This window comes from Antechinus flavipes, chromosome 1 (genome assembly GCF_016432865.1).
Source record: "Antechinus flavipes isolate AdamAnt ecotype Samford, QLD, Australia chromosome 1, AdamAnt_v2, whole genome shotgun sequence".
In the NCBI taxonomy this organism is placed as follows: Eukaryota; Metazoa; Chordata; class Mammalia; order Dasyuromorphia; family Dasyuridae; genus Antechinus; species Antechinus flavipes.
In genome coordinates, this window is record NC_067398.1 from 480,143,365 (window position 1) to 480,168,992 (window position 25,628).

A 25,628-nucleotide genomic window follows, 5' to 3' on the forward strand; every position below is an offset into this window, starting at 1 on the left:
TGTTTGTCTGTCTCTCTGTCTGTGTCTCTTTCTGTTTCTGTCTCTTTGTATGTCTCTTCCACTCTCAATTTCCTGCTCTTTCAGTCTCTGTATGCCTCTCTCTCTCTCCTACTCTACGTCTCTGTCTCTGTCTCTGTTTCTCTCTTTGTGTCTCTCTGGCTCCCTCTCTTCCCTCAATCTTCCTAGGGTACTTAATGTGCATCTCTTATTTGTGCCTACTTCTACCTCATATTAGATGAATCATATCTTTCTAGATTTATATTTAGATATGAATCATATCACATTTACCTTTGTTTGAGAGTAGGGACAGTATCAATTTTCTACATTGTATCTAGACATTCAAGGCATCTATGTATCACTCAAAAAAAAAAAAAAGCATAAAGTCTTGCTCATAAATGTTTTATAAACATGTATTAAGTTCAATCAACCAACCAGAAAATTGAGCAAAATCATGGAATTCAGACAGGATAGCTCATAGCTATCTAATATTAATTTTATCTTTATAATATTAATTTTAATGACATGATTCTTTAAGGTAAGCACTTATACAAATTTCATTTTATTCTCACATCTATCTTGTGGTTAGATGCTATTATTTTTCCCATTTTATAGATAAAGAAACTGAGGCAGACAGTAGTTTTTAAATGACTTTCAATCACTCACATTATAGAGTCTGAGATCAAATTTGAACTCAGATCTTCTTGACTTCACATATTGAGCTATTAAAAAAAAACCTGCTGAGAAATGCTGTTGTTGTCCCAGTTCAGTGAAGGAAGTATGGGCTTTTATTTCCCCATGAAATGAAAAAACAAATCCATTACCTATTTAAAAAAAAAAAAGGCAAACAAACAAAAAAGCTCAGAATTTGAGAGTGCATGCCTAGTAAGTAAAAGAGCCAAGACTTTTTGGGGCAGTGTACTACAGCAAAAAAGGTGATGAATTTGTAGTCAGAGTCCCTGTGTTGGAATCCTAGCTTTGATATTTATTAACTGTAACTTTGCACAGTTTTATGTAAGAAGTCTGGGTCAGTCAATCAACATTTATTAAGTACCTACTATGTGCTAGGTACTATATTAAGCACAAAAAAAGAAGCAAAAGACAGTCCTTATATATAAGGATTATATAATCTAATGGGGGAACAGTTGAAAACAAACGTACAAATAAGCTATGTACAGTATTAAATAGGAAGTAACTTACAGTTCTAATACTGTATAAAATATTTGGAAAAGTAGGGAAAGGAATTCTCCCAAATTCCTTTTCCTTTCATAAAATAAATTAGGTAGGATTTAGGCAGATACCTAAATCAAATAGGGTTAAAACAGAAAAAGAAAATTATAGATATGATATAAATAAATATGATAATAAATATGGTAAATATAACATAAATATGATAAAGGAAGATATGTAAATGCTAATAATGCATCAAATTCAGGGTTTTTATTAGAGAAAAATTTGTTTAGAAAGGAGAATCAAGAGTTGAAATCTAATTACATATTTGAGTTTCTACACTGGAAAAAATAATTTATAAAACATTAAGACCTTTATAAATTCAAACATGGGGGAGGAAATTTTAATTATACTATAAATTATTATTATATGGTTTTCTTCTCTATTACATTAAAAAATCAAATACTTAATGACATTACAATGTCTTTTTCTTTCAAGAACTTTTTATACAACTGTTCAAAAATACTTCTCTGGCATAAATAAAAACAATATAATTCTTGTTTAAAAAGAAAACTAAAAAGTTATTACAAAAATAAAACAAAGATTATGTGGTTCTTATACCATAATAGTGAGGTATTAGAAAGCTGGAAAAATAAGAGGGGGCAAGGTTATAAAGAGCTTTGAAAATCAAATAGATTTTCTATGCAAACTGGAGATGACAGGAAGCTTCGGAATATACTGAATATGTACTTGGGAGTGTGTGTGACAGGTCAAACCTGCATTTTAGGAAAATCTCTTTGGTGACTGAATAGAGGATGTATTGAAGTGAGGAGAGAGTTAAGGCAGGCAGAATCACTAGCAGGCCATAGACCAGGAATGAGGCCTGCAGCAGGAGATGAGGGGTCATATTGAAATATGTTACAAAATTGAAATTGATAGACCTTGGCAAAGATTGGATATGGAGAGTGAGATGAGGGGTGAGAATCACACTTAGTTTATGAGCCTAGGAGACTAGGAAGATGGCCTTATCCTTGAAAGTAATAGCGAAGATGAGAGAGGTTCTCAATGTTCTCATCTGTAAAATGAGGGAATTGTACTTAAGTAACAATCCCCTCCGTACTCTCTGTCTTTAAATCCAGCGATCTTTGTACTTTGCCTCTCCATTTAACTACCTTTTTCCTTTTCTTTTAGCTTCTAATCTTACTTAGTTGGTTCAGAAAAATGGACTTTTCTGCTGTCTCTCACTCTTTACTTCTTTTGTAAAAATTTACTTGAGAACTAAAAATCAACCCTAATCATGTCTGATCTCCCACACTTGGTATATATTTAATTTTTGCCATTAAATAACATTTTCTCAAAGAAATCAAGCATGACTAAGGATAGATTTCACTTCTATCACATAAAATGAAGTACTGAAATGAACACAAAGTTGAACCCACTTATTCAAATGTTGGAAAAACTGGAGCAAGTATCTGAAATTTCTGATAACATATACCAAAGGAATGTATTTTTATACATTTTAGAAAATATTGAAAACAAGTGATGATTGCCTCACTAATAAGGAAATACACACAAACACAACATTAGAGAATCAGCTTTTAGAAGAGAAACATTTTATGTTTTAGTTAATGTTTCATTAACCTTAAGAACCAATGTTAAAAATTTTGTTTAAATATTTCAACATTCTTCCTTCTAATCTACTTAACTTTTCATGAGTATTCAGCATTAATGTTACTTTAGTGCTAATTGTGTGTGTGTGGTGTGTGTGTGTGTGTGTGTGTGTGAATGTATGGATGTATACTTATATTTAGGGATAGTAGGGAGAGAATTTGAAGTGAAATTAAATTTAACAAAGAACAAGTCCATTTAACCTCTAATATTATAAATTTCATGAAAGCTCTCATCTACCTCTTCATCCTTTTCTAAATAAAGAAGAAAACATGATATAGCGCCAAACTTAATGGAGCTGGAGTTAGGTGATATGTGGGTTCAGCTACTATCTCTGATATTTTTTGTGTGACTCTGGATAATCTCCTTTTTCTGTTCCTGGTTTTTGGACTTCACAATTATACTTTTGCTGCTGTCTCTTCCAAATGTCCCTCAGCATCCTAGAGCATCTAACCGTGGCTTTCTCAACCTCTACAAATTTCACTCTTTTCTTCTACTGATGTGGAAGAAGACTTCCATTTTGTAGAGGATCCAAAGACAGTTATTATTCCCACATTCCATTCCCTTCTTGACTTACAGACTTCAAAACCTACTCTTGGTCCTTCCCCCTTTTGGACTCCCTTTTTAGTATAGTCTTCTTTCATTGGAATGTAAGTATCTTGAGGGCAGGGACTATCATTTTATCTGTTTCTGTATCCCTAGAACTTAACATCGTGCTTGGCAAATATTAAGTACTTACTAAATGCTTTCCCCCTTCCCTCCCTTCCTTCCTCCTTCCTTCCATTCTTCCTTTCTTCCTTCCTTCCCTCCTCTCTCCCTTCCTTCTTTCCCTCTTTCCCTTCTTCTTTCTTTTTCCTTCCTTTCCTCCTTCCTTCTTTTTCTTCTTTCCTTCCTTCCCCCTCCCTCCTTCCTTCTTTCCCTCCTTCCTTCCTTCCTTTCCTTCAGTTTACTCATCTATAAAATGAAGACAGTAACATCTGTTACACCTTAATTACAAACTCATTCTGAGTATCAAATACAAAGTGCTTTTTGAAACTTAAATCACTAGTTAAATATTTGCTCTCATTATTCTAAAAATTTAATTCAATTTATTAAACAGTCAAGATTAAGCAAAAACTGTTATTAAACTATTCTTGTTTAACTGTAAGGATTGCAACAGTATTATTTTTCATTCTTTTTTTTCCCTCACAAATACATAGCATTCAGGCTAAATTATATAGTAGTCTTTAATAATCTATTTTGTATATATATTCATTACTTATAACTTTGTTTTCACCTACACTAAATTTTAACTCAAATGCCTCATTTTTGTATACAAGAAACCTAATTTCTTGAAGACTATCAGTAGAACACAGGCTTACTCTGAAAAGACTGAATACAATACAGTCATGACAATCATCTGTATGTATGAATATACCTATTTCCTTGATCAGCTTTCCTAAATCTAGAAAGATTTACAATTAGGTCTTGAATTTTTAAGCAATAACATCTCATAAAAACTATCAAGGCACAGAGGGACTGTTATCTGTGTCAAAGGAAAAAAATACACTCATGCCATTATAGATTCTTGAAATCTTCAAGTATTCTTTGAGAAAACTTGATTGATAAATGAACTTTAGGAATTTAGCTCAGTTGGTAATTGGGAATTTCTATACTCAGAATATGTTTTGCTTCTTTACCATAACTCTAAATTAAGTGATCTCTTGAATCTTCTTCTTGCAAATTCAAATCTATGAAGTGATATCTAATACCATTCCCACAAATGCCACAGTAGTCATAGAAACATGTAGAAGGGAAGACAAATGTGGACTTCCTGAAGACCAGGTTGTATTAAATGACTACTAGAGGTGGGAGTAAAGGAAATGAAATAAAATAACACTTTCATGGCATCAAAAATGTAGGCACAGCCCTATTAAGCTATATTTAAAGTGTGGAAGATATCATACTATTTTTTTCTTACATCACCCTGATAAGATCCTTCAATCTTAACTAGTCCCTTTCTAAGATGTCATTTTAGGGGGAAGGAAAATAAAGGAAAAAGAAAGTGAAAAAAAATTAAAGAAATGCCCATGAAAATAAGGAGTAATTGAGAAAGATCAATTTGATAAGTAAGATAAGGCAAATGGAGTATTGTCTCAAATTTAAATTAAATTAATTTAGAAGTTACTGGTAGCACTTATACTCCTTGAGAAGTTATTAACAGCTGGACTTAGCATCTAATCAACAAAAACAATTAAAATAAAGAGTAATTTTCTAGTAAACCCTTCCTAAGAGTCCCTCCCTTTCTATCTCATATCTTATTTTCCACCAAACACTTCCTCAAGAAGTGACATTCTCCTTATAAGTGGCTTACAAACATTTAATAAATTTCTATTATGTGCTAGACATGCTTCTAGGCAAGACTGTTTTACTTTGTACCACTCTTTAGTCTCAGCAGTCAAATGGCAAGATTAAATATAAATAAAAAGAGACTAGCATTCTCTGGAATCCTATCTGATGAAAGAATAAGACCTGTTCACAGATTAATTAATGCATAAAAAACACAATACAAAGTAATTGGAGAGCATAAATAACTAAAGGAATTTGCAAAGGACTCTTAAAGGAGCAAACATTTGATATGATCCATAAAGAGAGTTACACAGGCCCAAGACAAGTAATCAGTGGAGTATTCCAGACAACCAATGCAAAAGCATAGACATTTCTATGGAATGTTGTCTATAGTGAACAGGAGGGCCACTGACTTGACTGTAATGTAGAGAATTCAAGAAGTGATGTTTAACAATTTTAAAAGATGGGCTACCGAATATGATGAAGAGATTTAAATGACAGAAAAGTTGCATTTTATCCTACAGGTGAAGAGAAGCCACTTAAGTTTCCAAATTAAAGGAATGACATAGACCTATGCTTTCAGAATATCAATTTGGCATCTGTGTGGAAGATAGACTTGAGGCAGGAGATATGGAGGCCAATTATACTAGTTCCAGCAAGAGATGGTCAGAGTCTGAACTAGGGGTTTGTGATATTATGTACAGAGAAGTGTACTTATGTGAGAGATGTTATAATGTTCATTGGCTGTAGTCTAAGCGAGTTCTTCCTCATCTGTCTCAATCTTGTTTCTTCCATTAATGGCCTTATGGTGTCCTGGTATCTTAATTTCCATAGAGTTTTGTGTCTTTTTCCTTAAATTCTCTCCTTAACATCCTGTCAATTATCCCCTCTTAATTGAATTCATCCTCATCCCTTAATCCAGAAAAAAAAAGGATTAAACTTGAGAACACATTTTGTTCTGCTTGTCCCAGGCACAAAAAGTCTTAGTTATGGATCTGAAAAAGAAGTTGATAGCTATGTAGTTAAGGTGAAAATTTAAAACTGAAGAAAGAAAGGGATGACTTCCAATTCACTCCTATTCCCAACGATCCTGTTGCTAGGTCATGATTAATCACTCAATTGAGAAACAGGTGTTAACATTTAAGGCCTTACTATATAACAGGACCTATGATAAGTGCTAGGGATTTTTCAAAGAAAAATGAACTAAACATTTTGAAGAGACATGTGTTCTATGGAAGGAAGCAATTTGTACTTAAATAAATAAATATATGAAAGATATAGGAAATAAATGCAAAATAATTTTGGGGGAGAGAACAGCAGCTAGGGAATCTCATTTAGAGAATATACTTGAACTTAGTTTTGAAAGAATCTGGAAATGTTAAGAGAAGGTGAGAAGGGAATGCATTTTATGCATAGAGAGCAGTCTGTCCAAAACAGATTTCTTATATAGTCCTGTGCCCTTGTGAAGTCTCACATTGAAGGAAAGGTTACTGAAGTTAAATTTCATCCCCTTACATTATGAAAAGCAGGCAGAATTTTGTTTGAGCTGTAAGTCATATGCCAAAATAACACCCTAAAACAAAAGAACCATAAAAAGAGGAATTAGTCACTACATTAAAGAAAAGGGAAAAAAACACCCACACATTTTGAAAATCTCTCTTTTATTGTGAAGAACAATTCCTATTTTGAAGCAAATTTTCAAATTTAACAGTATTCTATCACTTTCAAGAGAATGTTTAACAGTGTGAGCAAAAACTCTTCCATCACACATGTTCTAATGATAAACACTGCTTTTGGGGTTTTTAGGTTAAAGGGAACAAGCACAATTTATCCAAATATGAAAAACATGCCATGTTTTATGCTCATAAATAGAAACTAATGCTGGGTTGGGAAGGAGAACTTGGAATATTGCCCAAAGAAAATGTAATATATATTTCTTACCTTTCTGAAAATTCTTTTCTTCCAGACTTCTCATCATTCCTAAGAACAATTTTTGTTCATGTTGAAGAAATTCAATAACAAGCTTAATCTTTACATATATAATTCATTTCAAAGAATTTGAAAGGCATTCAGAGACTTTTCATATTTAGGACAATTTTAAAAATGTCAACTAAGTAATTATTTTACAGAAGAAAATGTACTAGTAACATTACTAGGTCTGAGCACTTTTATTTTGTAAAGAATGATTATATTTGTTAAGATAAGACATCTGCCAAGCACTCAAAAAATCTGTTGATATAGAAGATCAGAAATACAGAGGTAGAATGTAAATTAGGGATCATTTAGTTCATTCTTTTTGTTTTTTACAGATGAGGAAACTGAGGACCAGAGAGTTTATATGGTATAGCCAATGTCACATTCAGTAAATGGTGAACAGAATTTGAACCCTAGTCCTCTGATTATAAATTCAGCCTTCTTCCCATTCCATTGTACTGCCTTAAGGATTCCCCAACCTAGGAACAGCCCAAGAGGGGCTATTGAGTAGCTTTGAGTATTTGCTTTGAAGGCTTGGTGAGATCTCATCCTGAAACCCTTGAAATCATAGACACATCAAGAAAAAGGAATATATTTGAAATGGGAAACAAAAGCAGGCTGGCTGCAAAAAAGACAGAAGGAAAGGACAAACATAAGACAACTGGTGGTGTGGCTTATTGAGAGAAAAAGCAACAGTGAAAGAATAATATTTTCCCCAAAGTAAGTGTCATCAAAAATCAGAATTAGATAAACTATTAATGGGCCATTTTCCTGGCTAATTTAGCATGGTAAGAAGTAGATTTTTAAAAAGTTTATATTAGCATAAGGTATATATTAAAATGTAAAATTTACAAAAATTATGAAATTAAAGGAAAAAAAAAACAGCAACCAATAGTGGAAAATTATGTCAAACCAAATCAACTGTTTGGACCAACTGTTCCTCAAAAACAAGAATAACCCAATGGCCTCTTAGGTCCTTTAGTTGCTCCAATTTTTATGATTTATTAATTGATACATTAAAACTTAAAATAAAATTCTTGTAGGCACATGGGTATAATATCCTGAAACAAACTATACATAGGATTAGGTGGAATATATAGATGTGAAAAACTATTCAAAGTAACTTCCTTCTTCTTTTTTTCCCCTGAGGCAATTGTATTTAAGTGACTTGCCCAGAGTCACATAACTAAGAAGTATTAAGTGTTTGAGGCCAGATTTAAACTCAGGTCCTCCTGATTTCAGAGCCAGCACTCTATCTACTGCACCATCTAGCTGCCCCATCACTTCCTTCTTCTATCCCCAAATCACTTTTTTTTTTTCTTTTTATCAATGCCATCTTCCTCTCTTCTTTGGTTTCTGTCTACACTTGTAGATCCATGTTTGGAAATATTGCTTCTTTTCCTTAGGACAGTCATGCAGCCAAGGTAACTTCTTATCTCACATGACCTAGAGCACATCATGTGTGCAAGTGGATACTTAATCCTTTGCCATGGAAAAAGATGCAGTGATGATAATTATGAGCCTAGATTTCTAAGTTTCACTCTTCAATAGAAACATTATATAACCCAATCTCCTCAAAAAGAGATGATTAAAAAGTAACAAGGGTAGCTGCCACCCAATTCCTCCAATATCTTATGCTTCCAATACTGACATCAAGCCTAGAAAAGTATAAAATTAGATAAAGAACAAGGTAATGTTTAATCTAGCAAGTAAAGAAAGGAGTAGGAGTATTGTTGTACATAGGTCCTGGACTATGTAGGTCAACCCTAATTCTGGTAAACTGCAAATTCAGACGTGAAATAGACAACGTAATTAACTTGAGTCACACATTGAATTTCTCCTTTAAACTGTAGATTAAGCAAAATAGCTCATATTACCTGAATCTATTAAATCAAGTTAAAGAGTTTGAAACAGAATACCAAATTAGTTTTAAAATGATAATCAAAGCACCCCAAACATCTGTTAAACTACTAACCCTCAAGATATTATTATCTTTATCTCCTTCCCTGCCTTTCTAAATTTCTCAAAAGAGCTGTCTATACTTGCTGCCTTGACTTCCACTCCATTACTTTTGCCCCTACCACTTTACAGATAATGTTTTCCAGAAAATTATTAAGAGTTCTCCTAATCAATAAATCCAAAGGCCTTAACTAGTTTCACATTCTTCTTGCTTTTTCCCAGTTTCTGATAGTGTTAATTTCACTTCTTTAAATTCTCTCCTTCAGTTTCCATGATGTTCCACTATTTCTTCTTTTACTAATTCACTTGCATGACATAGCATCACCTCCTTGATATTATGATCAGCTTTGAGAATGAAGAACAAACAACAATCTTCAATATCATTTTTTTGGTCATCTTCCTCTTGTTCCTAAAGTATGAAATATATGGTTTCCTTCAGTTCACGCCACAATCCTCTTCTTTTCTTTCTTTACATTCTCTCATATGACAATACCACCCACATTTTATTTCATTTTCACCCATCTCTATCCTAATATCTTGAAATCTTTATTTCTAGCACCAACATCTCTTCCAAACTCTAATCCAAATTTATAAGTTCTTGGTACACATCTTTACCTGGATGTATTGCTGGCAGCAGCAACTTAAAAACGAAACTCATGATCTTCTCCATTCTACCACCGTTAAACAATCCTTCTTCCACTATTTTTAAAGTTCTTTTTCTTGACCAGCCTTTTACTTTTTATTTCGTTCTTCTGTTTATCCAATCTGAATCCTCAGAAACATAGTTAACTCACAAATCAGTTCTTAATAGCTAAGATTTGATTAAGGCATGCAAAGCATCACACACAAAAGATCTTGTTTAATCCTTCTAATAATTCTGTGAATTGAGTGCTATTAAAATTCTCATTATATAGATGAGGAAACCAAGACTTGTCCCAGAGCCGAATCATTCAGTTTATGACAAAGGCAATTTTGAACTTCAGTCTCATTCCTTACATCTGATGAATCACCATGTTCTGTTGCTTATACCTATACAATGCACCTTTCCATTCTCACTGCTAAAATCTTAACTCAGAACCTTACTACTTTTTGTCTGAAAGCAAGATTCCAGGTTATTTTCCTTCCAATTTACTTTATGTATCACTTCCAGCATCAGATGTTTTCATCAATCTATGATCATATTATTCCTCTGATCAAAAAGTTCCACTACTTCCTTATTAGCTATTCCTTATTTGCAAGTCCAAAATATGAGGTCTTATATTGAAGGCTCTTTCATATTCTAGCCCCAATTTACTTTTCAAATCTTATCGTCCAATACGTCTACATACCTATATTAGATTTTAGACAAATTGGATCACTTTGTTAAATTATACACCTGTGTACATTTTCTCCTCCAAGCCTCTGCTTCTACTTTTCTCTCTAATTGAAATATCTTCATTCCCTATTTCCTGCTATTAAAATCCTATGTATAATTCAGGTCCTGGATCATATACTGTTTCCTTCATGAATGAATGAAGGGTTCATTCTGCCAGCTGTGAACTCTCCATTTCTCTGTACATTCCTCCTCCTCCTACAAGCCCCAGTGCTTTCTTTAAAATTCCCTTATAAGTATTTACCACATTCTTAGAATTTAAGATTTCTACTTTAGATCCCTTCTCTTTTACATTAGTAGTTATACTTTGTTTTCCTTAATGTTAGGCTATGCTTCATTAAACAGTATCACTTTTCCTATCATTATTTAGTTGTTCAGTGGTGTTTGACTCTGTGACACAAAAAACTAGTCCATAGGATTTTCTTGGAAAAGATACTGGAGTGACTTGCCATTTCCTTCTCTAATATATCCCCATTTTACAGATGAGAAATTCAAGCAATTCAAATTGACTTGTTCAGGATCACACATCAATAAGTGTCTGAAGCCAGGTTTGAATTCAGATCTTTCTGATTCTAGGCCCAGTGCTCTCTATACACTGTACTATATATATACACACACATATATATATATGCGTGTGTGTGTATGTAAATATATTAAAATATAAACACACACTCAAATATGTAATTATATATGGACCAAGAAATGATCCATCTTCTGTGATATACTATGTCATCATCATATTACCTTTCTGGAATTGTAGCATGTTTGCTATCTTCATTGTGTATCATTATTTATGAATATGGCTCTTTATTAAACAAGCTGCCTGACTCACTTATTCAAAATAATTGACATCAATTTTTTCTGTAGTCCCAGGGTGAGCAAAATAGGGTCTATGGGGCCAAATGCAGTCTGACACCTATTTTTTTTTTTTTTTTACATTTGTTTTTATATTTATAAATTAGTTTATATTTGTTAAAATGATTATTAGGCCATGAGCCATATAAAACAAACAAACAAACAACAAAACAAAACAAAACAAAATAGGCTGCAGTTTATTGACCCTGCTACAGTTCATTTCTCCCAGTCTTTTGTAACTATGTGGCCTCTTCATGAGCTGTGCTTTTGGGTGTCCTTTTGGAATTTGTTCTGATTTTCATGAGGTGCTTTCCCCTTTTCAGCTTGCCAGAAATACAATATTTTAGTATCATGACCTCATTTAGCCTTCACAGAAATATTTCCCCCCCTGTATAATAGAGATTTACTAAATAAAGGCTTATAATGTTATTGTTCTTCTTAATGATGTATTTAGTCTTTTTTTTTTTTTAAACATTGATTTGGAGTATTTGTCTTCTAAAATATAGTTGTTGGCAATGCATGCTTAACATTTTAGCTACTATGCTATTTCTTCTTCTAAAAGATTTACTCTGATCTCCCCATCTGAGTCTAAACTATTCATAATCAGATCTTTCATAACATTTTTGTCCCTCATGTGTAATATTCAAATTTGTATTATAACAGTAAAAGCAGCTAATATTTATGCAGTGTTTTAAGGTTTGAAAAGCACATATGTACCTCTTTTCATTTCTTCTCCTAGATTGTAAACTCCTAGAGAACAGGATTTGTGAGCTATTCATCTTTCTTTTTCCTAGCTTAATTAGTGTTTATGTTTAGTTGAATTGGCAAAGTGTTTTTTCCTAAGTGTTAACATTGATGATAATTATTAAATCTAAGAGTAGATGGGCAAAAATGTTAATTAGCAAGAGAAACTGAAATTAACCTGGACACTAAATGATCATAAATTTAGAACAAGAAATGGACCTTAAAAACTCTTATCTTCAATCCTTTCATTTTGTAGATGGGTAGCTTTGAGACCAAGAGAAATTAAGTGATTTGCGCAGTCATACAAATAGTAAATTAATAATAAAAATTCTTTGTAGTCTAAATGACCTTTGGAGTCAAAGAATTTTTGACTCCAAATCCTGCATTCTTTCCATGGTCCCATACTACCTCTCTCAAAAATTTATAATCTAAGCAAGTGATCTATTTGATAGCCCAATAAAGATATCTTGAGTACCCTTTGGCATGGCAATAGATAGTGTGACACATTGTTAATATTATTTCAAATTCAAACTAAGTTTAAAGTTTACAGAGAAACAAACACATGTCTAATGCTCTAGAGGAATAAATAACATATATTAGAAGTAATCTCTTGAATAGTTCTATTAGCCTAAATGATAAGACTTAGCATTTGTTAAAAGTTATGGATAAAGTCTGAGCTATGATTAAAATACAGATATTCACTAGGTTAATTTCCTCTTGTCCTCAGTGTTTTAGAAATCATTATTTATATGTTGGCTCAACTGATTTGGTGTTAGGGAGATAATTAAAATGCTATCTGAGAAATCAGTTGTTTATTTATTTACTTAAAAAATATTTGGCAGATATCGTTTCCCCATGTAGTTTCACTGAACAACTTCAGTTTACATCAAATCTCAACAGAAAAAATAGAATCATCACAGAATCATAGATTTTTTTAGATTACAAATATTTTAGACTCCAACTTTTTTAACTGTGCTTCATGAACCCACGTGGAGTCTTGTAACTAATGTGGGGGGGTCATGAAATTATAATTTATCAGTGAATGTTTGATTTATACGCCCATTTTATATATTTATATACGCAAAGTCTCATAAAAATTTCTCAGGCAAACAAAGAGGTCGGAAATGGAAAGAGTTTAAGAAGTTCTCTCTTAGAGAGTCAAACTCTCATTCATTTTGAAGGGAAGGAAACTGAGGTTCAGAGAGATTACATGAATGCTCAAGGGCACTTGAACATAAATAGCACAGTTGATTTTTTAATCCAAATCCTCTGGTTAAAGCTCAATTTTTTTTGAGATTATATTGTTTCTTACTTTATCTGAAACCACATCAGATATATGAAATTATAATTTTTGTATGAAATTGTTCTTTCCTTAGCCTTGTCAAAAGTCATCAGGGAAATATTCTAGATATAACTTAAATATTATAAAAGTCAAATCAAGATTAAGATATTTACTGGAGATAGTTTATAATAGTCTTGTTCTTTCTGATTTATTACTATAAAAGACATCTTTTATGAAATGTTGCTTTTATCTTATAAAAATGCTAACTCATTTTCTTTAAATGTAAGTATATTCAATAGATAAGCATTTACTTATAGTTAAACAGCAGTCTCAAAACTTAAGTCTACAGACAACTCTCATTTTATGGAATGGAATTATTCTTGGAAAGTTGGTTTTAAGTCAAATTTCTGTAAAGGAAATCCTAATGTCTCATGATCTATTTGCCAATATAACAATACACCAGGAATTTAGCACATCATGATACTTGCAGTGAATCATACTCTTTACTTAACAGTCCAGATTCCTATCCAAATAATATAAGCACTTTGTGGTACTATCTGGACTCTGGGTCCTATCTTTTCCACTTGGGCAGTTTATTGAGTCCACAATCTATGCAATTAAAAAAAAATTTTAAATTCTGTTCTAAAGGGGGAAAAATATACCTTTCATCTTATAGATCAGATAGAGTGAGATGCTGAGTTAGATAATAATAGACTTAGGTGAACTCAAAAAATAGATATGTCAACTTGGAAGGGAGTGAAAAGGCAAATGGTAGTTCTAGTATTATTCTCCAGTAATCTGTACTTGGCTTTGAGTTGTTTAATGATTTTATCAATGACTTGGATGAAAGCACAGATGACATGCTCATCAAATCATTGCTAACACACAAGAGAGAGAGGAATAACTAGTAATTTGCTAAACAAGTCAGGATTTAAAAAAAAAAAAAAACTATGATTACTAGAACATTAAGTCAAATCTAATGATTATAAAATTAAATAGGTACAAATGTAAAGTCTTTTATAAGGAGTTAAAAAATCAACTTCCTAAATATCATAAGGACAATATAACAGTTCCTCTGCAAAAGTTCCTAGATCATAACTTTAGAGCCAGAAGGATACTTAGAGTTCATACAATTTACTATCCTATTTTACTGAAGAAAACTGATATCCTGGGAGTTTAACTGACTATGAAGTTTATATAAAAAGTAAGTGGCAAAGCCTGAATTTGAATGCAGAACCTCTATCTTTAAACACCTTTCTTGTAGAATGTGCTGCATTCCCTAAAAATCTGGGAATTTTAGTAGATTGAAAGTTCAGTATGAGTGAATGGTGTGCTATGGTAGTCAGACAAGGTAACTGAAAACAAGACTATTTTTAAGAGACAAATAGAATTCAATGCTAGGGAAGTGACAGTCCTGCTCTACTTTGCTTTGATCAGACATTCTGGAATATTGTACTCAGTTCTGGGACCATATTTCAAGGTGGGCATTGATGAATTAAGGATGGTCTAGAGAACCAAATGCAGACCTAGAGGTCATCTAGTACAACCCTATCATATTACATATGAGGAAAGAGACTATGGGAGTTTAAATCCTTGCCCAAGGTCACACAAGTCACACTAATCATATGGAGGTTTTGAAACTAGGCTCCTTAATTTTTTCCCCCACTATATTAAGCTACAGCCAGTTTAGCAAAGGGCAGTAAGAACTTTCTTATAAGGATTAACTGGAAGAATTTTAATTGTTTAGTAGGGAGAAGTGAGAATTTAGGGAATGACAGGGTAGTTGTCTTCAAATATCTGAATCCTCATACAGAAGTGCAATTATGTTAATCTCTTTGGCCCCTGAAAGCATAACTAGGAAGAATGGATGGAAGTCACAAAGAGGAAAATTTAGGTTTGAAGCAAGGAAAAACTTCCTAAAAATAAGTGTTTTCAAAAAGTACAATGACCTACCTACGAGTAGTGGATTCCTTATCATTACATGTCTTTAGGTGGAGGCAAAATGACTATTTTTTTGGATATATTATATTATGGATATATTATAGATACAGTTTTTGTTTATATATGGGTTAGAACATATGACCTCTGAAACCTTTTCCAGTTCTGAGATTCTGATTCTAGAAGATGATGTGAGGAATTATAATTGAAGCAGAAATAGTTAGGGATAGAATTTACTATTTCATTGGTAGAGGGACTCAAAGGTGAGTCAACCTTGTCTATCAATACACCTTCTCAGCAACTTTGGAGAACTGTCTACCTTAATGAGAGGTCCAATAACTTGCTTAGGGACACAGAGCCTTCCTTGTTCATTGGCAGCTATCCACTTACTATGCTATTTATCTCTTTAAACTGAAAGAATCATCTAAAAATAGGGCCTAAATAGAAAAGGGACAAATTTGGAATGACTTCTATTTGTATTTCCAATAATACTGAAGAAAGTCACACCACTGTATTAAATGAGTCCACTTCAAATTCACATTACCTAATCTCAAAGGGATATTTATGTGCAGATCTGACCACGTTTCCCTATTAAATAAACTCCAATGGTTCTTTATTACCTCAGATAAAATATGAATTCTTTTGTTTGCCATTTAAAACTGAGCCTCCATTCATTATTCCAACCTCATTATATACACTACTCCTCTTCTTAAACTCCTAGTCCAGCCAAATTGACTTCCTTCTGTTCCTCACACCCCACTCTGAGTCTTTGATATTCACCAGATATCTCCTATCCATATCTAGAATGAATTTCCTCCTCATCCCACCTCCACAAAGGTTGTCTTCAACACACAGCTCCAGTACTTCCTTCGACATTTAGGTTTTCCAGATCTGCCAACCTCTCCCTAAACACCTTGTATTTAACTACTTTGTATTGATTTTGTACTTTTTATTCTGTATATGTACTTCTGTGTATATATTGTCTCTTCCAATATGAGCTCTCTTAGATCATAGATTAGATTATCATTTTTTTGGTCCAGAATATGTACTTTCTTAAATGCTTGTTGATTGATTTACATTCTTACCACATTTTCTCTAATATTTGCTAAGCTTAGCTCATTCTTCTACCTTCTATAATTAAGAAAATCCTTGCTCTCTCCTATCCAAGCATCTCATATTTATTCCCATTTTATGAAGTATTCCAACAATGTGCCTTGTGGTATATATTTATTGACTTAAACTTATAACCAGAGACAAGGCAAAGAAGAGTTTTTTAGCTGAAAGAAGGAAAAAAAAAAGGTTTAGTTTTGTTTTAAAGTTCATCAGGGAAGAAATAAAAGAGAGAACAATGGAGTGGAAATAAATACTATCTGGTGCTGAATGACATATTGCCATTGGGTGGGTTAATGCCAAAATAAATAAGTGAATTTAAGGAATATAGAAACTCCCTGAAGTTAGGGATTACAGCATCACATATTCATAGACTCTTGAAGCTTCAAGAAGCCCCAGAGATAGTCTACTTTATTACATACTTGAATAGGAAGTCCTTGTAAAACATTCCCAACAAACTACCATTAAATGTTTTTAAAGGTCTCCAACGATGAGGAACTCTTTTCCTCTGAAAGCAGCTGATTTTACCTTTGGATACCTCTAATTATTAGAAAAGTTTTTTTTTACTTCCTTTTAATGGGCTAAAATCAAATTCTCTGCAACATTTTCTTGTTGCTCCTACTTCTGTTTTCTGAGATAAAACAGATCAAATCTAAACCCTCTTTAACAAGATAATTTATCAATTATGTTAAGTTAATTATTTCTTTCTAAATCTCTTCTTCTCTAGCTATGCTTCCAAATCCCATTATCATTTAGATCACCTTTCTCTGAACATGCATCCCATTGCCAATGTCTTGTTCAGAAAAATAATCAAATATGGTTTTGCCAGAACAAAATATAACCGAACTATTTTCACACCTTCTTTTATAATGCAATCTTTGTAGCATTGGTTGATTATTGTTTATTAACAGCCATACCTTATTGTTGATACACAATAAGATTTCCATTCACTAAAATGATAATAGTTTATAAATAAATTTATAGTCTGTAAAGTGATTTAACTACATTTTATACTTTAAGCCTTTCAGACAAAGTCCTACCCTGTTATTATCTTATCCAGGTATGGAGATAAACCTGGGTTCTCAAACTTTCTTTTAGAAAAAATCAGTCCTTGGGCTTATACTCCAAAGAGATACTAAAGAAAGGAAAGGGACCTGTATGTGCCAAAATGTTTGTGGCAGCCCTGTTTGTAGTGGCTAGAAGCTGGAAAATGAAAGGATGCCCATCAATTGGAGAATGGTTGAGTAAATTATGGTATATGAATGTTATGGAATATTATTGTTCTGTAACAAATGATCAGCAGGATGAATACGGAGAGGACTGGTGAGACTTACATGAACTGATGCTAAGTGAAACAAGCAGAACCAGGAGATCATTATATACCTCAACAACGATACTGTTTGAGGATGTATTCTGATGGAAGTGGATCACTTCGATAAAGAGAGCTTTAATTGATCAAAGATGGACAGAAGCAGCTACACCCAAAGAAAGAACACTGGGAAATGAATATAAACTGCTTGCATTTTTGTTTTTCTTCCCTGGTTATTTATACTTTCTGAATTCAATTCTCCCTGTGCAACAAGAAAACTGTTCGATTCTGCACACATATATTGTATCTAGGATATACTGTAACCTATTCAACATGTAAAGGACTGCTTGCCATCTAGGGGAGGGGGTGGAGGGAGGGAGGGGAAAAATCGGAACAGAAGTGAATGCAAGGGATAATGCTGTAAAAAATTACCCTGGCATGGGTTCTATCAATAAAAATTTATTAAAAAGAAAACAAAGAAAAAATCAGTCTTTACTTAAGTTCCACAAAGCTAAAGAGGTTTTGAGAGTGGATCTGATGGTAGTGATATTGACTTCCCAAGGACCATCTTAGTTAAGTTCCAAAGAATTCATTACCAAGTTGGCCATCAGGTAATATATTTTTTTCAGTCACTACAACTCTAAAAAACATTTATTAAGTCAAAGAAGGATTGCAATCTGTACTGATAAAAGGAATATTTGCACCAAAAAAATTATAAAATTTTAGAGTATAGCAACAACACTGTAAGGTAGGTAATGCAAGTGATATTGTCTTCATTTTGTAAATAAAGAAACTGAAACTCAGAAGCTAACAGACTTTCATTAGGTAACAGCTTGTAAAAGAGTAAAGACTTTAACCCAATCTTGTGTTTTTGGCAGCTCTTTTTGTAGTAGCATGGGACTGGAAATCAAGAAGGAGTCTGAATCAAGAAGGAGAACAAATTATGTGTATGATTATAATGGAATACTAGTGTACCATAATTGATGATGAAATTCTTGGTTTAGAAAAACCTGGGAAGATCCCTATGAACTAATGCAAAGTGAAGAATAACCAGAAGAAGAATAGAAGCATTTTGAAGAAAAAAACCTTTAAAAGATCTCTGATCTCTGATCAAGCAATGACTGACTTCAGAGAATTAATGATGAACTTTGCTAAGGCATATTCTAATAGAGAGGGAATGGATTCAATATGCTGAAGGAGACATGCATTTCTGGATATAGACAATATAGAAATGCATTTTGTTTGAATATGCATATTTGTTGCAAGAGTTTTTTTTTTTTTTTTTTTAAATCCGTGGAAGGAAGTTGGAAGGAAAATGCATGTTAATTGAAAAACAAGATAAGAAAAGAAGTATGTATGGATTTTGTGTCCTTGGTCACACACATATATATTTATATATGTCTATATATATACATACTTCTAATCTCAAAGGGGTCTTTATGTGCAGATCTGAAGATGTTGCTGTTAAAATAAAGGTAAGTTATTATTTATAATAAAAACCTTAAATATTTATTAATTTATGAATATCAAAAGTATTATTGATATTTGATATGATTATTATGGGAACATATGGAATTTATGAGAATCACTGAACTTTGAAGAAAGTTAAATCTTAAAGTGCTTAAAATAGAAAGCAAATGCTGTCCGCTGATAGATTTGTGACAAACTATAATCTTTTTACTGTCTTTATATTTTTCTCAGAACTGTGAGTGCAACCTTTTTTCTTTTTTGTTCATATCCATAATAGCAGCATTTATATAATGATTTAAGTTTTGCTTTCCCATGTACTATGTAATTGATACTCACAACAGCTCTGTTTGATAAGTACTATTATTATGTCCACAATGGAAGAAATGGGGGCTTAGATGTTAAAAATGCTAAGAGTAATACAGTTAGTATATGAGGCAGGATCCCACTTCACATCTTCTTGATTCTAAAACTAATAATGATGAATAACTTTAAGCAAATACAGCAACATTGTAAATAGGATTTACTCTTAAGAATTTAACAAGCTTTAAGTCCAAAGTTTCATGGAAATTAGACCCAGAAGAAGTTTCAGAAGGCAATAAGTCCAAAGTTTCATGTTTAAAGTTTTAAAATCCTAAATAGGCTTCAAAAAGCATCTAATAAACCATTCTCAATCTAAAGATGAAGGAAATGAGATCCAGAGAATTGATGTGACTTGTAAGTATCAAAACATGGTTTCAAACCCAAAACTTCTGATTTTAGACCCAATGGTAACTCTATTCCATTTTAGAAAGAAAACTGCTCTTTATAGAACTCAAATTTATCACTAACTGAGCCAATCCTTTCAGCTAACTCATCCAGATTATGAAAAATTACAATTATGTGGCATAAATTTGTACATATCTCTTAAATAGTTTTGAACAGTTGGAGGAAAAATACATTTGTATTTATTTGAAAGAATCCTTTGCAAATGAATGAAGTTAAAGGAGACATTTAATCAATTAAACAGATATAGTGATTCTATAGTATGCTCAGATGATTAAAAATAGTCATATAAAATGTCTTGTTAAGAACTTTATATTAGGGCACATTTAAAACTATCAAACCTTTTAAGGTATTTTTACCATTGAAGGCTGTAGAATACTTCATTCTTTATTACTAAATTGCTTTGAATATATACAATGAAGTATAAGACAAGTATAAAAATACATTGCCAAGTTTTTAAACATAAAAGAGAATGCTTTTTAAAAATCTACCCAACCCCTTGTCACCATGACTGGATTAAATATAATTAAAAGTTTCCAAATACAGCCAAGCCCAAAGATATGTAAGACTGTATTGTGAAGAAAATGACTGCCAAATTGTAAGCCAAGAACAGATTGGTGACTTAAGAACTTTAAAATTAGTTCTAAAGTGTTGGTTCAGTAGTTTGCCTCATAATAACCTGTTGTTTGAACACCTCTTGAATACTACAGCATTCCTAAAAATTGCATAAAACTCTGTTAAGATGTGAAAGCAAAGACCTAAGGGCAATTTTATAAAGTTTTATGAAGACCCTGACTAATGATACTGTCTTCAAGAGGAACTATATATGATGCCATTAAATTATTCAGTACTAAAATGTGCACAAAACTCATGTACTGAGGAAAAGTATGTTTCATTAGCACGGTAAAAAAAAGTCCAGATGTATATGAAACCTGTATTTATCATGTCTAATTTTATAAATGAAATGGCATGTAAGTGTAATGAAAGGCGGCAGGCATTTGTACTCATAAAAACCTGTTCAAGGGGAATCACTTTACTTCGACAAAGTCCAACAGCACGTGCACAAACCAATGAAAGAAATCTCGGGATTCCATCAGACCAATGCTCCACTGTAAGTAAAAACCTACAACCTCTCCTTGGAGTTCTACTGTGACCTCTTCAGGAGCAAAGCTTTGTTGAAACGAGAGGTGCTTTGATACCTCGTCCCAAGCAAGTAGCACTTAAGCAGAAACAAAGATGTCAGTGAGGAAGCCCCTCCTCCTCCTTTCGAGTCATCCCTTTCTGCTTTGGGTCTTTTGAAAGACATCTCTCTTCCTTTTCCGAAAATAAGAATGGACCTATATAAACAGTGATTTTCCTCTTCTCTTGCTCCTTTCAACAGAAAACTCTGATGTAGGCAACAGGCTGTAGAAACTGAAACCCTCGGCGACCCCCAACCCCAACCCCCACTTTTGCCCTCTTAGCCATTTGCCTTGACTCTGCAGTGAATTGAAACGTTAGGAACCACTGCTGACAGAGAAATAAACCCTTTTAGTATTTCTTGATAAATTACTCCTCAGTTTCTCAAGTGAGGAACAACCCTCCGTGGGGGCTTAGGGACCCCCACTCCTAAGTAGCTCCCCCTCCCGCCTAGCCACGACGAAGGAAAGACGCCAAAAGAGTAATAAAGAGGTTGAGAAAAGGAATCTCTTCCTACCTCCAGAGCTGCTCTCTGGGCTGCCTCTCTTGGCGGTGGCCGATGCCACTGCCGCCTTCGCCGCCGCCGCCGCTGCTGCTGGGAGGGCTGTCTGGGTACTCGTTGCTGCCACTGGGCGCTGATCAGCTGATATTTACCTGTGAGGTAATGCACACTCTGTAAGGTCATCATCATGCAGCAGCCCCTACCAAAGCCAACCTTGTGAGGAGTCTGGGAGCTCCGGGGAGAGCCCGACTCGTACTGCCGTTGCTCCCCACGCTGCTACCAGCTATCGGCCCCGGGAGCAGGGGGGGGTAATGCTGCACCACAGAGGCTGCAGCTCCTGACACATGCTTGGGACTCGCTCCGGCTAAAAGCCAGCGGCACAGGTGGGGAAGCCCTGCTAAGTGGGTGTTTGGGGGAGGTTGATTTGGAAGCCTCCCTTTCTCCTCCCTCACCCTCCCCTCCTCATTCCCACTCAGCTCCTTCCACTATTTACTTTGCCTCCTTTTGTACTGCCTTTCCTCCTGCCTCAGTGCCCTCTCTCCACCACCACCTCCTTCTCTCCTCCCGGAGGTGGTGTCACTGGCTGCTGCTGCTGTTGCTGCTGCTGCTGCTGCTGCTGCTGCTGCTGCTGCTGCTGCGGTCCCTGCGCAGCTGTGTTATGGACGTCATGAGCACCTCCCGATTCACAGAGCCTCTCTACGGCGAGCCGGGGGCAGCGTGCACCGGCTCAACCCGGGCTTTACGCCCACTCCGCTATACACTCACATACATACACACATACCCCTCCCCTCTCTCCCCAACCCCCATCCTCTGTTCCTCACCCCTTGGCTCCCCTCACCACCGCGCTGTCTCCAGAGCTGTCACCTGAAGGGGGAAGAAAAAAAAAGCTTTTCCACACACCTTCCAAGGAACCGTCTTGCTGAGCTCAGTCAGTCCGCGAGACTCCAAACTCTTAGAAGGTGTCCACTTGTGTGTGTGTGTGTGTGTGTGTGTGTGTGTGTATGTGTATGTGTGTATATATGTATATATATATATATACATATATATTTATATATGTGTGTGAGTGTGCATGTGTCAGAGGTTGGGGAAGGATCCTGTTTCTTATTATTTAATAATGTCAGAAGTGCCGGGGCTGCTCCCAGAGTTGTGGGTCATGTGGGCACAGCAGAGGCTGGCTGCTGCCAGTACCAGGGTTTCCTGAGGATCCTGAAACTATGATCTCATCCTCCTCATCCCCCCTCCTCCCTGCCCGCGCACACATACACATACATACACTGCATGCACTATCTTCTCTCTTGGACCTAAATATCTCTCTAGGGAATTGCAGTATTCACTCTCTTACTGGGAAAATCCTTCAGGATGGAGATTTTTCTCTTTCAAGGGGTGATTTATTGGCTTTGTTTATTTTCTTTATAGTTTAACCACACACGTGCAGAGCCGAGCAGCGCCCATTTACAAAATTTAAAAATAAAAATATTCAGACCTGCATCCTGACCCAAATTTTCAGCAGGGAACCTAGGACTTCAACAAATAGCTCCATTTCAAACTAAAGCAGGAACAAACAAAATCCCGGACTCTAAATTGCTCACCATAATAATGCCTGAATTTCTATAGTGGGGCTTTTTAACAAACTGAAAGCATGTCACAAACATTACCTCATTTATTTGCAGAGAATCTTTGCAGGGGAGAGGAATTGGTAAGGCAAGTAGTACTGTCTGCATCCTATAGATGAAGAAAGTGAGATATGAAGAAGCTAATTGGTATGTCCTAGGTCATACAGTGAAACAATATCTCAAAAATAAACAATATGTATTAAGCACCCACTCATAAGGTGCATCATCATCATCAATTACACTGACTGTGAGAGTTGGTTACAGAACACAGAGAAAACACTATTTCTGCCCTTAAATTGTTTATTAGCTCACTAAAACAAGACAGAGAAATTAATAGCCATTATTTACATTTCCCCAAAGCTGTTTGAATTCTCTTATCTAACTCTTCACATGTCATCTGCCATTAACTAGATGTGTGTCCTAGAACAAGACATTTTGGGGTCTCAGTTTCTTCATGAAGATGTAGGTTTAGATTATCTCTTAGGTGCATTCAGATTTAAAAAAATTGATGATATCTAGAATTTCTCTAGAGGAGCAGAATCCATCAATCAATATATTTTTTGTAGGTGTTAATAATATTTGAAGCACCATGCTGAGCAGTTTGAGAGAAATTAAAAAATACAAGGAAGTACCCTCCAGAAGCTTAAATTCTAGTTAATAAAGAGAAGACATACATAGTAAACAGGAAAAAAAAAGTCTTACACAGGTATCAGTTTTTTCATGAGGATTTAGGCTTAGATGATCTCTTAGGTGCCTTCAGATTTTAAAAATTGATGAAATCTAGAATTTCTCTAGAGGGGCAGATGTTCTAGATATGCCCTTCAAAAAGTATGTATTTAATTCATCAATCAAGATATTTTCTTGAAATTGACATTGAAAATAGCCAATTCAGCAAACATTTATCTATATTCTATACTTTTGGTCTTCATCACCTCATGCCTGGACACCAGATACCTGTCCCATAGTAGGCATTATATTCTTTAACAAGCTTTAGTTGGCCTCTTTAACAAGCTGAAAACTAGTTACCTAATATGGGATCTGGTGTCCAGGCATGCGGTGATGAAGATCAAAAGCATCAGGTACACTAGGCACCAGATGTTCTGGGAGCTACTAGATTTCACATAAATGCTAAGAAATTATCCCCACCACCACTCTTCTGAGATATTCTAGTCAACAAACATTAATTAAGTACCTAGTGTGTGCCAGGCACTGTGGATTTAAAAAAAGAGAGAGAAAATAATACATGTTTCTAAGAGACTCACGATCTAATTGAAGAGACAACATGCAAACAAATACATACATCCCAAAAAGAAAAAAAAGTGGGGAAGGCTTATAAAGTGTAAATTGGAGATAATCTCAGAGGGAAGTCACTAGCATTGATTAGAAAAGGTTTTTTTTGCAGAAGATAAGATTTTAGTTGAGGCTTAAAGGAAACCAGGATATAGAAATGATGAGGGAGAGAATTTCAGAATGTGACACAGTCATTGAAAGCGTAGAGACTGAGGTTCAGTATCTTGTTTAAGAAATAGCATGAAGAGTAGTGTCATTGGATCACAGAGTTCATGGAGGAGAATAAAGTGTGAGGAAATTGGAAAGGTAGAAAGGGAGCTTTAAAAAGGGCTTTACAAAGTCAAGCAGAGGGTTTTATATTTTATCGTGAAGGTAACAGTGAACCAGTATTATTTATTGAATGAAGTGGAGGGGACTGTTGAATGAAGAATGGAATATGGTGGAATTTGAGAAAGTCAAATTAACCAGGTATTATGTTAGTTCAGGAATGAGGTGATGATGACCTACACCAAAATGGTGGCATTGCCAGAATATAGAAAGCATGAAGTCAGTATTGACAGGACTTGTCAATTGAGTGGAGGTTATAAAAGGGTGGTTATGGAGAGTGAGAACCTCGATCTGATAACACTTCTGTTTCAAGTCTAGACTCCTGGGAGGATAATGATACCTTCCACAATAATAAAGATATTAGAAAGTGGAGAAGAAATAAGTTCTGTCTGAAGGATTTGAGTTTAAAAATGGGAAATAGTGTATGGACAACTTTAAAAATCAGGGAATTGTTATATTTGATCCTGAAGGCAATAGGGAGTCCCCAGCATTTATTGAGTTGGGGGAAGAGGAAAGTGGTGAGATCATAGTTTAAAATAGCTATGGAAAATCCAGGTCAAGTTGAACAAAAAGCAATTGGAAAAGGTAATTCAGAGGTCAGAGCTGGATAAATAGTTATGAGATTGGTCTATATATGGCCAATAACTGAATCTAAAAGAAAAGAGAAGAGGGCACAGGACAGGGTTGCTGGGGGCAACCATGATTAGCAAGTCCAACCTAAATCAAGAATCAGCAATGAAGACTGATAGATAAGTGGATAACTGAAAAAAGAGTAATGT

The 25,628-nt window shown here is 34.5% G+C and overlaps 1 protein-coding gene across 4 annotated transcripts in view; it reads right to left on the reverse strand.

Annotated features, from left to right (window-relative positions):
* The window catches only part of DTNA (dystrobrevin alpha), a 478,032-nt gene extending 455,419 nt beyond the window's left edge, over positions 1 to 22,613 (reverse strand). For 3 of the 4 annotated variants that reach the window (XM_051970242.1, XM_051970238.1, XM_051970243.1), the window contains exons 1-2: positions 22,113 to 22,214; positions 21,635 to 21,771 (exon numbers count right to left, since the gene is read on the reverse strand). The gene's annotated coding sequence lies outside the window, so the exon portion shown is untranslated. Of the gene's footprint in view, positions 1 to 21,634; positions 21,772 to 22,112; positions 22,215 to 22,519 lie in introns of those variants that run through there. The other variant, XM_051970241.1, reaches the window with a different exon arrangement.
* Positions 22,614 to 25,628: the final 3,015 nt, after the last annotated feature.